Source organism: Eleutherodactylus coqui, chromosome 5 (assembly GCF_035609145.1).
Source record: "Eleutherodactylus coqui strain aEleCoq1 chromosome 5, aEleCoq1.hap1, whole genome shotgun sequence".
NCBI lineage: Eukaryota > Metazoa > Chordata > Amphibia > Anura > Eleutherodactylidae > Eleutherodactylus > Eleutherodactylus coqui.
Window position 1 is genome coordinate 253,210,227 of NC_089841.1, and position 15,478 is coordinate 253,225,704.

The 15,478-nt window shown below is 43.3% G+C and overlaps 1 protein-coding gene across 2 annotated transcripts in view; it reads right to left on the reverse strand.

Annotated features, from left to right (window-relative positions):
- Positions 1 to 13,843, reverse strand: part of ABHD8 (abhydrolase domain containing 8) — a 30,478-nt gene extending 16,635 nt beyond the window's left edge. Inside the window, exon 1 of one of the 2 annotated variants that reach the window (XM_066604502.1) lies at positions 13,805 to 13,843. The gene's annotated coding sequence lies outside the window, so the exon portion shown is untranslated. Of the gene's footprint in view, positions 1 to 9,140; positions 9,396 to 13,804 lie in introns of those variants that run through there. The other variant, XM_066604501.1, reaches the window with a different exon arrangement.
- Between the last annotated feature and the right edge of the window lie 1,635 nt (positions 13,844 to 15,478).

Sequence of the window (15,478 nt, forward strand, 5' to 3'; positions counted from 1 at the left end):
GAATTTATTACAATACGGCTGCAAGAAAAAGTAAGTGAACCCCTTAGTAATGCAGAAATCCAGGTAATTACCTGGATTTCTGCATTGATTACTAAGAATATAAGAGTATGCTTACTTTTTGCGCTCACAGTGCACGTTTGTTTGCGCACGGCAGGCAGGCACACTCTGATATAAATGGCTATTTAGTTGAATAAGTTCCAGATGTGTTCTTTTTTTTTTTATGGAGTTTCACATCCCCCATAGACCCATGGGGAATAACGTTGGAGTGCAAATGCACACAAAAATAAAGTGGGTTCTATTTTTTTGCACGCATGTCACATATGCGTGCAAAATTGGGAAGTGTGTACCAACCCATTGGCATCAATGGGTTCTATTTTCTGTGTATTGTGTATCTGCACTTGCAAAAACACACACAAATATGCCAGTGTGAAGGAGCATTTAGTCACAGTTAGGGTTCTTTCCCACGAGCGTATATTGGCCCGCCGTTTTCACAGCCGGCCGATATAAGCTGTGATCTGATGCGCTGGATTCCAATGCATCAGATCACATGGTCGTATTCCTGGGACGTAAAAGCACCTGGCCGGCCAATATAGCGCCGTGGGTTTTTACGTCGGGGCTGCTAAACTCCCTCTCTCTGCTCTCCTCCCCGCTTGCAGGCTCACCTCTGCTCTCCTTACTGCTTGTTCTTTGCAATGGTAGGGGGCGTATCCACAAGCCCTCGAATGAATAAATAGAATGAAAACGACACTTTGAAATGTTTCCATATGAAAATGAATAAGTTTCAATAAAAATAACACAATGTAAATTCAATGTTATCAGAACGAGTTTCCTTGAATTTCCTTTCTTCTGAGATCACAGCAACGCGCGACAGGTACACTAGTGTGTGTATATATATATATATATATATATATATATATATATATATACACATACATATACACTGAACAGAAATGCAGGTAAAATATCAAGAATGCATAGGGTGAGATTCTCAGGTTGTTCTAAGGTACATGGGTCAAGCTCAAGGCCCGTGGGCTGAACCCGGCCCACCTCGTCATTGTGTTGGCCAGCAAGGTCCGGATGCAGAAGAACCAATTTTCTACTGTCCTCTGGAAGACACAGCCAGCAATTGGCAGAGGGGGGCAGAGGACGCCATCTTGGATTCTGACCCCCAGGGCACCTCCATACAGCGGCCTTCAACAACTCACAGATAGCAGCACAGCTCTGACAGTCCTAACTGGGCACCCTAGCCAGCCATCAAAGTAGGAAGCTCGGAGCTAAGAAGGTGGCTATTATCTAACATAGTCCTAAATAACCAGTTGTATTAGGGCCCTTTTACACGGACCAATAAATCATTCAGATTTCCACATCCAGCAAGAATCTGAGCAATTACCGTTCAGTGTAAATGCATGCCGCGACTGATCGACGAACGAGAATGTGTTCACTTCTCACTTGTTGATCAGTTTCTGCACGCATAAAGCTGAACGATAGTGAAAATGAGTTTTGCACCCCTGATCTAAGGCTTGTGTCCGCTTAGACGGGGCGACCTGTCGGGCCACAGATGGCTGACAGGTCGCCCCAGCCATAGTCGGTCCTGTGCTTTTTGAGCATTGCTGATTGAATGGTGTCAGAGCGGTCAGGGGGATCGTTCCATCCCACCCGCCTCCATTCACAGTCAGCAGGCAGTCCTTCATAAGTGAACGACGGCCTGTTTACACGGAAGGATACATCATTCAGTTTCCTGCATGCAAAAACTGAATGATGAAAAAAATGAATGACTTCTCGTACGCCATTCAGTCGGTGCAGCATTTACACTGAACAATAAACGTTCAGATTCTCGCTGGATCGCAGGAATCCGAACGATAATCGTTCCGTGTAAAAGCACCTTAATCCCACCCAGTTACCGCAGTAAGCGAATAGATATTTTACTGGTACGGTATAAATCAAGTAAGAGCGTTTGTAAAATGTAGCAACTGAAAGCACAACGTTCATCGTTTCCCCCACATACTGTGTATTTAATATCTGGTGACTTGTTCCTTCCCAATACCGTCACTACGTCCGCAGGTACCTCTGCTAAGCTTCTGTCTGCTCCTCGGGAACACCTGGGCAAATCGTAAATGTCATAAAACCAAATGAAGGTTTATCCCTGAAGTAATAACGTGGAGAACAATCACTTCAGTCCAAGTGTTGTGTGAGTTCTTCTACAACCTGTAGTGAGATGTCAGATATATCACACCTAAATAGGACAACTACTGAGCCCTGCTGCTGCGGCAGGGTATACAGAACACCAGTACACATGGGATCAAAACATGCACAGCAAACTAAGTCCTTGTTCACGCAAGCGTGGTTTTACGCAATATAGGCGAGTGAAGAGATCGTGGCTATACTGCACTAAAAACAGCGTGAACGGGCGATTGGCAGCTCTTGGGTCTCGAGCTTAATGAGCAGTGAAATAGCCAATTCACACGATCGGGAGCTGCGTGGTGCTACCCAGCTCCGATAGAAGTCTATGGAAACTCTTGTGCAACATGCACCAAAGATAGGTCAGGTCCTATCTCTTTACGCACCATGGACCTTAGATGCGGCCATTGTAAGCACACATGTCCTATCTTTGTTAGGCCGCCTGCACATGGGCGGAAATCCCACGGCGGGATTTCCCATGGGATTTCCGCCACTGAAAGCCTGCATAGGAGTGCATGACAATACGCACTCCTATGCAGACGGCCGCGGTTTGGCCGCGCGAAATCTCGCACGGCAAACTAACCGTGGCATGTCCTATTTTTGTGCGGGGCTCACACAGCCCCGCACAGAAATTTCACTCACCCGGCCGCCGGCTTCGGTCTGCACATGCGCCGGCTGCCCGGCAGCCGGCACATGAAAGAGCCGGGGCCGCTGGGCGCGGGTAAGTACGCGCTCCTCCCTGCAGGCGCTGGGGTCGGGTCCCGCAGCGAGAATCCTCGCCGCCGGATCCGACCCGCTCGTCTGCAGGCGGCCTTAGGTGCGAGTTTTTTGTGCCTCTAAAATTCCTTCATCTGAGCGATTCCATAGGAAATGCAAGGCCTAAAAGAGAGATCTCAGGAAGTGTAGCTGTCTATAGACATTAGATTTCTGTTTGCAGCTCTTGCTTATTTCAACCCAATGTCTATGAGAGTGCTAAGGCAGATCAGACAAGCCAGCACTCTTCCAGCCCATCTGAGCATGCATCTTTATAGGGCTGCTGATTGTGAGTGGCTGCATTTGGTCAGACACCATTACTGAAGGTATTATCTTTGTATCTACTCTGTTTGCTTGCAAGAACTTTCTCTGGTTTCCTCCAACCTGCAAGGACAAATTGCCCTACCTCAAAGCTTCTCAAACCTTTTCTACTAGGGCTTCACCAGCAAATCCACAGTGTTGCCAGAGCCTTACCAGCGAACAAAATCAACCACACAGAGCCAAACATATACCACCATGCAGCGCCCATGTTATACCCGCAGCAGCAAAAAAAAACTACAATGCAGCATGCATAATACATCCTAGCTGCACCAATAAACTCCATAGAAGTGCCAAATTCCCAACATCCCTCTCTGTGCCCCACAGAATGATAGTTATCCCTACAAAATAAAACACCCCTTTGTGTTCCCATAAAGTAATCATGCCCCTTTATGCCTCATAGTAATATTGCCCTCCTTTGTGCCTCTCACATTAATAATACCCTCTTTGTGACCTACCCGCTTCTGGCCCCGCAGAGTAATAAAATCCCTTTATGCCCCCCAAAATAATAATCTCACTGTCTTCCCTGAAAAGTAATAATACCCCTATTGTGCTCCTGAAGTAATAATCTGTCTTTGTGCCCCCACAAAAAAAATTGTGCCCCCTCTGTGTCTACCAAAGAAATAATATCCTGTGCAGTTGGACCAATACACTGTGGGATTCGCAACCTCCCCCTGTTATTTGCAAAGAAATGTGATGCATGGTGTGCATTCAATGCTTAATTTAAAAAGGGGGAAAAACTCCATTTCTGTAATGCTCTGTGCCTTAAAGAGCGCGGCATGCAGCAGTGTGCACATCCTGACTCCTCCTCTCCAGCGCCTTAGGTCACATGCTGTACATAGTCCCAAATAGGAGTGCATTCCATCTATAGCTCGGCAACATATGTCAGCACTATATAAATACTAGAAAAGAAAAGCGAAACGACTTCCATGAGGAAGAAGCCAATTTTTTAAATTTTGTAGAAAAAAAATATTCTTGACCCAGAATCTGTGAATCTGAATAAATAACCGGATGGACTACTCATCTCCAATAATCTAGAGACTAGAATTGCTATTATTATTTCGTTCAACGGTGAACTAGACACACAACCATTGTTCTTTAACCCTTTCCAATCCACTGTCTGACGTCTAAAGACATTCTGATTAAAGGCTGTACAGCTTCCGATGTCGAAAGATGTCCAGCAGGGTATTCTTACTGTATATTACTGGCCACTCTTTTGTCGGGGGGCCTCTCCAGCATGTCCAATACCGCAGTATTGGCTCTAGCCAGCAGGTGGCGCCATTGTATGATGGCAGGAAGAGAAAACTCCCTAGAACACCCTGAATCTAAAATTGGATTGCAAAGGGTTAAAATATGTATAACCTAAAAAGTTGATTGAAAAAAGTGGTTGTTTCCTCGGGACCCATCCCAATAAATTACAGTAAATTGATTAGAAATATGCTTACTGAACATGAAAATCCATCTCAAAAATAGAAGATAGCCCTGGGCAGATGTATTTTGTAGGATGCATAGAGGGACGAGACAGAGGTGGTTTTAAGCTGGTAGATAACGAGCGGTGGTAACGAGCATTCATAGGCAGCACATCATCTTTACGCAGGGAGATGTGCTGCTGACAAGCAAACATTTGTATGCCCATTTAAACCCAATTAGCTGATGAGTGAGCGTTTGCTTGTTCGTTGGCTGATCAGGGGGCATATTTGCATAACCCATTCTTATGAACTTTAGTGTCTGGGCAATGAGCCGTGGAAAAGGGCCTTCAGGGCAAAAGAAAGCCAGTTACCCAACATAATGCAAAAGTTTGTGCTTGACTTTTTGTACATAGACAAAATTCAGTTGATTTACGTAAACTCTTGGCAGCGAGTGGGTTGTTCTGGATGTGATGATTCCCTTACGTACAAATCTGAGCTCTCAGACGTAGCTCTGACCTACTTACTGAAAAAGAGGTTATGCAGTAACACTGAGGAGATAGATAGAAGATTTATCTATCTCATATCTATCTATCCCATTATCTATCTCACTATCTATCTATCTCACTATCTATCTATCTCTCTCATATATATCTACCTTATATCTATCTATCTATCTGCCTCATATCTATCTATCTACCTATCTACCTCATATCTATCTCATATCTATCTATCTATCTCATATCTATCTATCTACCTATGTACCTCATATCTATCTATCTATCTATCTATCTATCTATCTATCTATCTATCTATCTATCTATCTATCTATCTATCTCCTATCTACCTATCTACCTTATATCTATCTATCTATCTATCTCATATCTATCTATCTCATATCTATCTATCTCATATCTATCTATCTATCTATCTATCTATCTATCTCATATCTATCTATCTATCTCATATCTATCTATCTATCTATCTCCTATCTATCTATCTATCTATCTATCTATCTATCTATCTCATATCTATCTATCTCATATCTATCTATCTATCTATCTATCTATCTATCTATCTATCTATCTATCTATCTATCTATCTATCTCATATCTATCTATCTATCTCATATCTATCTATCTATCTATCTATCTCCTATCTATCTATCTATCTATCTATCTATCTATCTATCTATCTATCTCATATCTATCTCATATCTATCTATCTCATATCTATCTATCTATCTATCTCATATCTATCTATCTATCTCATATCTATCTATCTATCTATCTATCTATCTCCTATCTATCTATCTATCTCATATCTATCTATCTCATATCTATCTATCTGTCTATCTCATATCTATCTATCTCATATCTATCTATCTCATATCTAATATTTATCTATCTATCTAGATTGCCAATAAAAATCTTCTATCTATCACTTTGTAATCAATACTTTATGTCTGGTGTACATTGTATATAAGTGGTCAAAGTAAATGAAGTCCTTGGCTTCCATCAAATGTTTGGCCATGATAGGACACCACATGCTGTCCAAGGTAAGTTGTGGGTATTTTGGATACCCCAGCATGTTATGTAATAATCCAGGCAATTTCAAGAGAATCACTGCCGGGTTTTCCGAGATATTTCCGCTACATAAAATCCAGCTTCTCCTGCCATAAAATAACACATAGGCTTATACTCGCCTTTCCCTGCTCCCCATGGCATATTAGCCTATTACTCCCAACTTCTACACGAGCCAACCTAAACAACCAATCACCGTGAATCAGGCAGACCAAATAACTAATCACCGTGAATCAGGCAACTCAAATAACTAATCACTGGGAATGAGTAAATCCAAACAACCAATCAGGTTGCGAATGGTGTGCATTTGGGGAGTAATATAGATATTTGTCTCCCTGGTATTTGTGTACAGGCTGCAGTCCCACCCAGTTTACAGAACATGACAGGGGCTGCAGCCAATGACAGAGCTCAGAGCTCGATTGCTGAGCTCCATCATTGGCTGCAGTGCCTGTGATGTCCTACTGAGGAAGCCTGTAAACACGACGTCACAGGGGAGACCCGGAGAGGTGGTGTGGGACACAGCGGGGAGTGGGGAGAGGTATACAAGCCTATGTGTTATTTTATGGCAGGGGTAACTGGATTTTATGTAACCCAAAGCCTCTTTAAAAGATACCACTCATACCTCAATATTGCACCAATACAAAACAACAATATTGTAGCATTTCTGGCTAGAATTCCATATTAGTTATTAGAGATGAGTGAGCATACTCGCTAAGGCAAACTACTCGAGTGAGTAGTGCCTTATGTGAGTACCTGCCCGCTCGTCTCTAAAGATTCGGGTGCCGGTGGGGGGCGGGGAGCGGCGGGGGAGAGCGGGGAGGAACGGGGGGTGGAGATCTCTCTCTCACTCTCTCCGCCCCGCTCACTCCCGCAACTCACCACTCTCCCCCGCCGGCACCCGAATCTTTAGAGACGAGCAGGCAGGTACTCGCATAAGGCACTACTTGCTCAAGTAATTTGACTTAGCGAGTACGCTCGCTCATCTCTATTAGTTATGTATCATGTATGTTTTCTTACTCATTGATATACCATAGCTACACAAGCCTTGTGCTAATTTGGTATAGGCTACTACTAAATCAACTTTTATATGCTAACATAGGTGCATCCATTAACCTTTCAGATTTGGGCTCGGATGTTTTATTCACACTACTACTGTTTATCCGTCTTTCCTAAAGACCTGTAAGATGGATGTATTTGTTCTCCAGTGCAGAAGCTCTGTCTTTTATTGTAATAACCTACTTTTGTTCTTATGTGTCCTTGCAGGTCTGCAGAGCTCCGGCTCCTGGCCTGCACCACAGCATTACAGTGCAGTTTTCACTGTCTTTCCTTCCTAGCCAACTATTTCTGTACTGACCTGCAGAACATCCTGCCAACAGTGTATCAATACAGGTAGATAGAAGAATGCATCTGCTTCCCCATGTATAGAAATAGCTTTGAAGTGTGCAGAATCTGTCCTTGCTAGATATGCTTACATATATATATATATATATATATATATATATATATGGACAAAGAATACAGAGTAGCACAATAGTTTTTGTTCTCAGTAATTGCAAATATCTACTTCAGTGGTTTGCATATTAAATGACTGCAGTCCATTTACTCTATGTATGCTGACTCTTATAGTCCAAAACATAGTTAATGATCCTTAGTGGAGCTAATAAGAGTCTGCCTATGTTTTCTTAGCCTAGATTCACATGAACATGTTTACGCGCGCAATATGCATATAATAGAACCCATCATTTTCACATGCGCGTATTTTTCCTAAAAAAATACCAAAAAAAACCCCGGAGCATACTTTTCTGCACACCAAATGTCACCATAGAAGTCAATAAGGGGTGCATTGACTCCTTTTGCACAATACGTAAGGAGATGCGTAACGCGTTGTGTAATCCCGCTAGAAAAAGAACATATCTGGAATTCATTAGCTGAATTAGCCATTTCATCTAGTGCGTCCTTGTTTGCCATGCGCAAATTAATATGCCTTGCAGACACAAAAAGTACAGAAAAATACACCAAAGTGCACGCAAAAAAGCCTCGTTTGTTCCGCAAAAAACGCTATTCTCATGCGTGCGCAAATACTCGTACGGCCATGTGATGCCAGCCATTACTATTCAAATACACAATGTGTCAGACATTCTAAATAGTGCAATTTGCTAACCAATGAACCACACTCCTAACCCGCAGGTCAGTCTATAAAGTCTGCTGCATATATCTCCGTGTTACCGTTCCCAGATAAGTAGGTCAGAGCCGAACACGCTTATATATATGAATCATCATTACCATTGGAGCGCACTCAGTGTCTGCATAAACAGCACTCAACAATAGATGCACATAGAAAATGAGCCTATAAACACAACACAACCATGTGCAACATGCTGCAGCAATGCAACCACAGATAGTGGAGAAATAGTCTGCAGGGACACAACGTTAAACACTTCCTTTGCTGAAATGCAATACAATCTGTTGTGCTGCAAAACTAGCAGCCTTGAATGTTTCTTCCTATGCAGCGCAGTCTGTATTCTGCATACTATATACATCTACAAACAACTCATTGCAACATTTTGCAGACTTTGTGACAATGTATGCAAATACTAGAATTAACCAACAAACACGCTGCTGGTCATTATCTTGCTACTACAACTAATAATATTGTAATACTAGTCATAATATTACAACAGTGCAAATCAACAGTCCTGAATGTAAAAGAGTCAACAGCAGAATGTGATAATAGACAGCGGAAATAATAGCGGCATTCATCATGGCTAGCGGGATCCAGGAAAGGGAGAAGGAAAGGGTTAAGGTATAGCCATGATCCATAGAAATAACACACAATTCGGACCTGTAGGGTTTGCTAGTTGGTCTAGATGCTCATATGAAATAGATGGAGGGGAATGCTTACCTCATTTATCGTCACGATTTTTGGTGCTTGTGAATTGGATTTGTTTGCAGACAAGGATCAAGGCGAAAGATGGATAAAGAGAGAAAATCCTGCAGTGCCAATCTGCTCCTGAGGCTAATTCTCTTATCCCGCATCCAATGCCTGTGTCTAGTGTCTACAGCCACATTGTGGCCTGTTCATCTGGAGGCAGCAGCCTGCATTCTTGCTTGTTGTTTCCCATCAAAGCCTTCCTACACCCCCTAAAGATGTAAACCCTCTCCTGCCCCCCTACATACTGTTGCCATACAGAATCTCGCTGTATCCCCCCTTTAGAGGTGTGTGCACGGCGCAGCACAGATAATGACGCTCCTATCAGAAGCCATTGCAGACAGGAGGCAGCATCCAATAGGATGAGGAAAGGAGAGTAACTTAGTAACAGTGCTGCGTCCTGTCATTTCAATGGGAAGTGACAGTTAACCCTTTCCCTGCTGCAGCAGCCCTTATACTGCAAACATGACCCATAATTAAGGCATTTGCTGGATCATGGATAAGAGTACAATGCGCCCCGGTAATGGTTCTTGTGATTACATAAAAGCATCGTATTATAGTAAGTAATGATGCAGGTAGCCGGCACGGCTTATCTATATCAATATTTAAAGCTGTTAACATGGATGGCAATATCATATTCCTTTATGTGGAGATAAGTAATCCCATGATTATTCCGACTTCTGCTGACCACACGTAAAGCTGCAAATTGTGTCCAGTGTAATGGATATACAGTATATTCATCCTGATAATCGACCAACTTAATTGAACAATCATATCCATGGGGTGAAAAAATAAAACAATTACACATACCTAAATCAGTTTTCTAGATGTATCTCATTCATTTCATGTCAATGTGCCGTGTTTGAGCTACTTAAAGGAGATGTCCCGCGCCGAAACGGGTTTTTTTTTTTTTAAACCCCCCCCCCCGTTCGGCGCGAGACAACCCCGATGCAGGGGTTAAAAAAACAAACAGCACAGCGCTTACCTGAATCCCGGCGGTCCGGCGTCTTCATACTCACCTGCTGAAGATGGCCGCCGGGATCCTCTGTCTTCGTGGACCGCAGCTCTTCTGTGCGGTCCACTGCCGATTCCAGCCTCCTGATTGGCTGGAATCGGCACGTGACGGGGCGGAGCTACACGGAGCCGCTCTCTGGCACGAGCGGCTCCATAGAAGACTGCTGAAGACCCGGACTGCGCAAGCGCGGCTAATTTGGCCATCGGAGGGCGAAAATTAGTCGGCACCATGGAGACGAGGACGCCAGCAACGGAGCAGGTAAGTATAAAACTTTTTATAACTTCTGTATGGCTCATAATTAATGCACAATGTACATTACAAAGTGCATTATTATGGCCATACAGAAGTGTATAGACCCACTTGCTGCCTCGGGACATCTCCTTTAATTCCCTTAAAACCCACCCCCGGGTTTTAAGGAGATTAAGAAATGTGATAGACAGACCCTTATTTCTTATATTTAGGACTATATAGTGACGGGGTCTGTTGCACTGGATTGTCACATAGCCAATGTGGTGCCGATATTTACAAAGAGTCCAAAAAATGTACCTGGAAACTACAGGCTGGTAAGTCTTACTTCTATTGGGCGTAAAATGTGTTCTTTCTTCTGGCAGTGCGGAGAGTCATCCGTACCTGCAGTGCGGCCGTATTCTTCGTGCAGTAAGACAGGCGCATCGGCGCCCTATTGCGCCCGTGTGACTGAGCCCTGACTCCATATCAGCATGGGTTTATGAGAAATCGCTTCTGTCACACCAACCTGACCAGCTTCTACGAGGAGGTACGTTCTAGACTGTACTGGGGAGAGTCACTGGATCTTGTGTATCTGGACTTTTCCAAAGAGTTTGATACTGTGCAGCATAAAAGGTTGGTATATAAGATGAGAATGCTTGGTCTGGGGAAAATGTGTGTAAGTGGGTAAGTAACTGGTTAATGATAGAAAACAGAGGTTGGGCATAAATTGTACATGCTCTGGGTCAATGTTGCTAGTGGGGTAGCACAGGGGCAGTATTCGAGGCGTTACTAGTGAGGTACTACAGGGGTCGGTTTTGGGTCTTATTGTTTTTCATATATTTATTAATTACCGGTAGAAGGATTGTGCAGTAAAATATCAATATTTGCAGATGATATAAAACTATGTAAAGTAATTAACACAAGAGGACAGAATGTGGTTGCATATGGATCTGGAGAAGTTGTGGGCAGAAAAGTGGCAAATGAGGTTTAACACTGGTAGATGTAAGGTTCTGCACATGGGAAGGTAAATACATGTCACCATTACACACTAAATGGGAAACCACTGAGGAACACTGACATGGAGAAGGACTTGGGGATTTTAGTTAACTGGGAGCTTAGCTGGAGCAACCAGTGTCAGGCAGCTGCTGCCAAGGCAAACAGAGTCATTGGGTGCATCAAAAGAGGTCTAGGGGCGCATGGTAAGAACATTGTTATTCCTCTTTACAAGTCACTGGTCAGACCCCACATGGAATATTGTGGACAGTTTTGGGCAACGATACTCAAGAAGGACATATCAGAACTTAAGCAGGTACAAAGGTGGCAACTAAAGTAATAAATTGAATCATCGGACTACAATAGCCAGAGAGGTTACCAAAATTGGGGTAATTTAGTTTAGAAAATAGATGGCTGAGGGGCGCTCTAATAACTATATATAAATATATCAGGAGATAATACAGAGATCTCTCCCACCATCTATTTATATCCAGGACTGTAACAAGGGGGCGCTCTAATAACTATATATAAATATATCAGGAGATAATACAGAGATCTCTCCCACCATCTATTCATATCCAGGACTGTAACAAGGGGGCGCTCTAATAACTATGTATAAATATATCAGGGGTCTGTACAGAGATCTCTCCCATCATCTATTTATACCTAGGACTGTGACTGTAACAAGGGGGTGCCCTCTTTATGTCTAGAGGAAAGAAGGTTTCTACACAACATAGAAGGGGTTTTTTTACTGTTAGAGCAGTGAGACTATGGATTTCCTTGACTGAGGACGTGATGCTGGTGAATTCAATAAAAGAGTACAAGAGGGGCCTGGACACCTTTCTTGAGTGATACAATATTATCTGTTATAATCATTGATAACTTCAGAAGGCTCAGTGATCCAGGGATTATTCTGATTGCTAGATTGGGGTCAGGAAGGAATTTTTTTCCCTTGAAGGGAGAAAATTAGTTTCTACCTCATTGCTGCTTTTTGGCTCCCTCTGGATCAACATTGGGGGGGTAATAGGCTGAACCGGGTGGACATATGTCTTTTTTCTGCCTTACATACTATGTTACTTCTCATCAACGTGACTTGAGGATGTGCTCAAACTGGTATAGATAAAACTAATTCTAAACTGCAAATGATGAAAGTGATGAGCACACATGTCAAACACAAGTCTAGAGGGCTGAATCTGGCCTGCCGCCTCATTTTATGTGGTCCACTGGCAGCACTCTAACAAGCACTCTACTCACCAAGCCTGCAGCTCTGGTCCGGTGGTGGGGTAGAGTCTGTGACTGCTAACCTCTTCCTCCCTTGTCTGTGTGCACTGTCCTGTATGCAGCGCGAATGCTGAGGGGAGAGGTCAGCGGTCACAGGCTCAGCACTGCCACCACCAGACCAGAGCTGCAGGCTGCAGCAGTGGAATGCCTGGAGGGATGCTGACCACCAGAGGCCAATAGGGGAGGGTCGCTATTACTACTGGAAGTACTACTGGAATTACTGGACCCAAGTAAAATACCCAAAGACTACAAAGACCTGTTGAATGATCTTGTCAAATCCTATGAAGCACTGGTCAGGCCTGAAAATACAAATTCTAAATGTTAAAATTAGCTCTCTAGTATAATCCATGACAAAGGAAGGAAAAGCCACACAATATATAAAAAGCGCATATCCAAAATAAAGAAACAAATGTATATCTTAATGACAGATACACTAGAAACAAGCATAAAAGCAATGGCCATGACTACCGCACAATATGAGGCAAGTAAATCCATGCAACAAAGGACAATACATCATACAATCAGCAGATAATGGCTAGACTTCCAATTCGTCAATCAAAGTAAACTCCAAAAAAGTGTCTACAGTGCAAAACAAAATCACTATGAAGTATAAATACCCAATGAGAAATAAAGTGTAAATACGAAAAAAAAGTCTAAAAACAACAATAAAGACTAATTTAGTATTTAGAGATGAGCGAGCGTGCTCGTTTAAGGCTACTGCTCGATCAAGTAGCAGTCTTATCGAGTAACTGTGTACTCGCCCGAGCAGCATGTGGGGGTCAGTGGGGGGGGAGAGAGAGAGAAAGAGAGAGATCTCTCTCACTCTCCCCCTGCTCCCTCCCGCTCCCCCCCACATGCTGCTCAGGCGAGTACACAGTTACTCGATAAGACTGCTACTTGATCGAGCAGCAGCCTTAAACGAGCACGCTCGCTCATCTCTATTAGTATTATAATATGGCATCCAATATAGAGAAACATGAGCAGTTACCAAATCCCAAGGCTAAAGGTTGGTGATGCTGGAAGGGCAATGCTCAGTCTATTAACTTTCCAACTTGAGCTCGTCATTAATAGTATAAGATTTCACAATTCAGCGATCCGCGATCAGTGGAGAATCACTTACCCGAGGTTAGCGGTGTTAGTATTGTCAGTATACCTGTTGCTTCATGCTTCTCTGGATGTGGAATGGCAGATGGAACGCTCTGGGTCCTCTTTACCAGCGCCGGTGATCACATAGCTGTAGATTACTCACTCTCCTGTGATGTGATAGCGTACAAGGAACATTGCGTTATCACGATACGCTTTTATTACAACATGTGAAGAAAAGTGATCATTATGTATGACTGGGCCCGGCTAGTATTTAAATGGATGCTACAGTGAATGAGCGTGTGTGAATGTTCCATGTAACAGGGGTGGATTTGTTAAGGGCCTCAGGGCTTGTTCACACGGCCGTAAGCCTATCTTGGCCATGCAAATACACTGCATGTTTGCATGGCTGAAATGCACTTATGTCCACACATTTTCCCAGCTCCGGCGAGTATTTGTATGCGCACATGCACCCCGTGTTTGCACACACAATAACATATGCACAAATGACATTGATTTTATATTCGCAAGTTTTCTGCGTAAGTCATGCGCATTTACGTACACTTATTGATTTCAATAGGCTCTTGTGGGACGGAAATACTCACCAAGATAGGTCGTGCCGCATATTTTTTCATGTGATCGCGCATTATGTGAAATGTTTTGCTCATGTGAATGAACCCATTGAAATAAATGGATTGTATTCACGGGCAAAATTGGGTCCAGAAAGAACAAAGACAAGGTCGACCCTGTTGCACGGTCTTAAGCATTGAATGTCGCACTTTGTAGTTCCTCAGACAGCGGTGAATTCAATGGTTTCGTTTTTTTCCACTAGCGGGATTCTTGCGTGTTAATATTACTCAAAAAGTTAAAATTTAAAAAAAATCACTGGCTCATGCACGATTGCGCTCCGTAGCGGCGTGCACATTTGCACATGCACCAGTCTGCTTTAGCTCTTTCACTGTACACTCAGCCACATACTCAGGAGCTTTTCTTCAGGTCTATGAAAATAGATTTTAGAGTGGATTCTGCATCAAATCTGCATACAAAAGTGATGTATTCATTTCAATGAGGATCTGCGCCACATTTTACATAGCTGGAATTTCCTATCTGTGTCACTGAACAAAAGACATGACATCATCCGCATCAGATTTTCCACACATGGATTACCCCATTGAATGACACTAATCCATGTGGGGGATCCACGGCTGCTTTACCATGTAAACCCGCGGCAGAAATCCACTGTGAAAACCAAGTGGAATTATCATGGATTTCCACTGAAATTTGCGTCAGAAACTTCTGATGCTGAAGTCCATGATAACAGTTCTGCAGACGAGCGTAAGAGTAATTTCAGCTGCTCCAGCGCAACATATTTGTGCAGAGGACGGCTTTACTTTCCGCATGTAACGGCGTACGTTTCTCTTATTTTTTAAGCTCACGATAGCTGCGCTTTTGCGCTCGCCTAAAATCCCGCTAGCAATACGTAATGCTGTCATCATTGACCCAGCCCTCTTTAAACACCCATTAATACTCAACATGTGCAGTGAGACGCTATCCAGCGGTGCTTCCGGTACTTTCTGGCTTTGGGAGAGAGTAGATGATTTTGGAGACATGTCTGCTGATGACGAGGACGCTCCTTTGCGCTTGGTAGCTGTTGCGCAGATGTTGACAGGCACGTGAGATGGCAGAGGTCGTTCTGAAAAGGAGGTGGAGG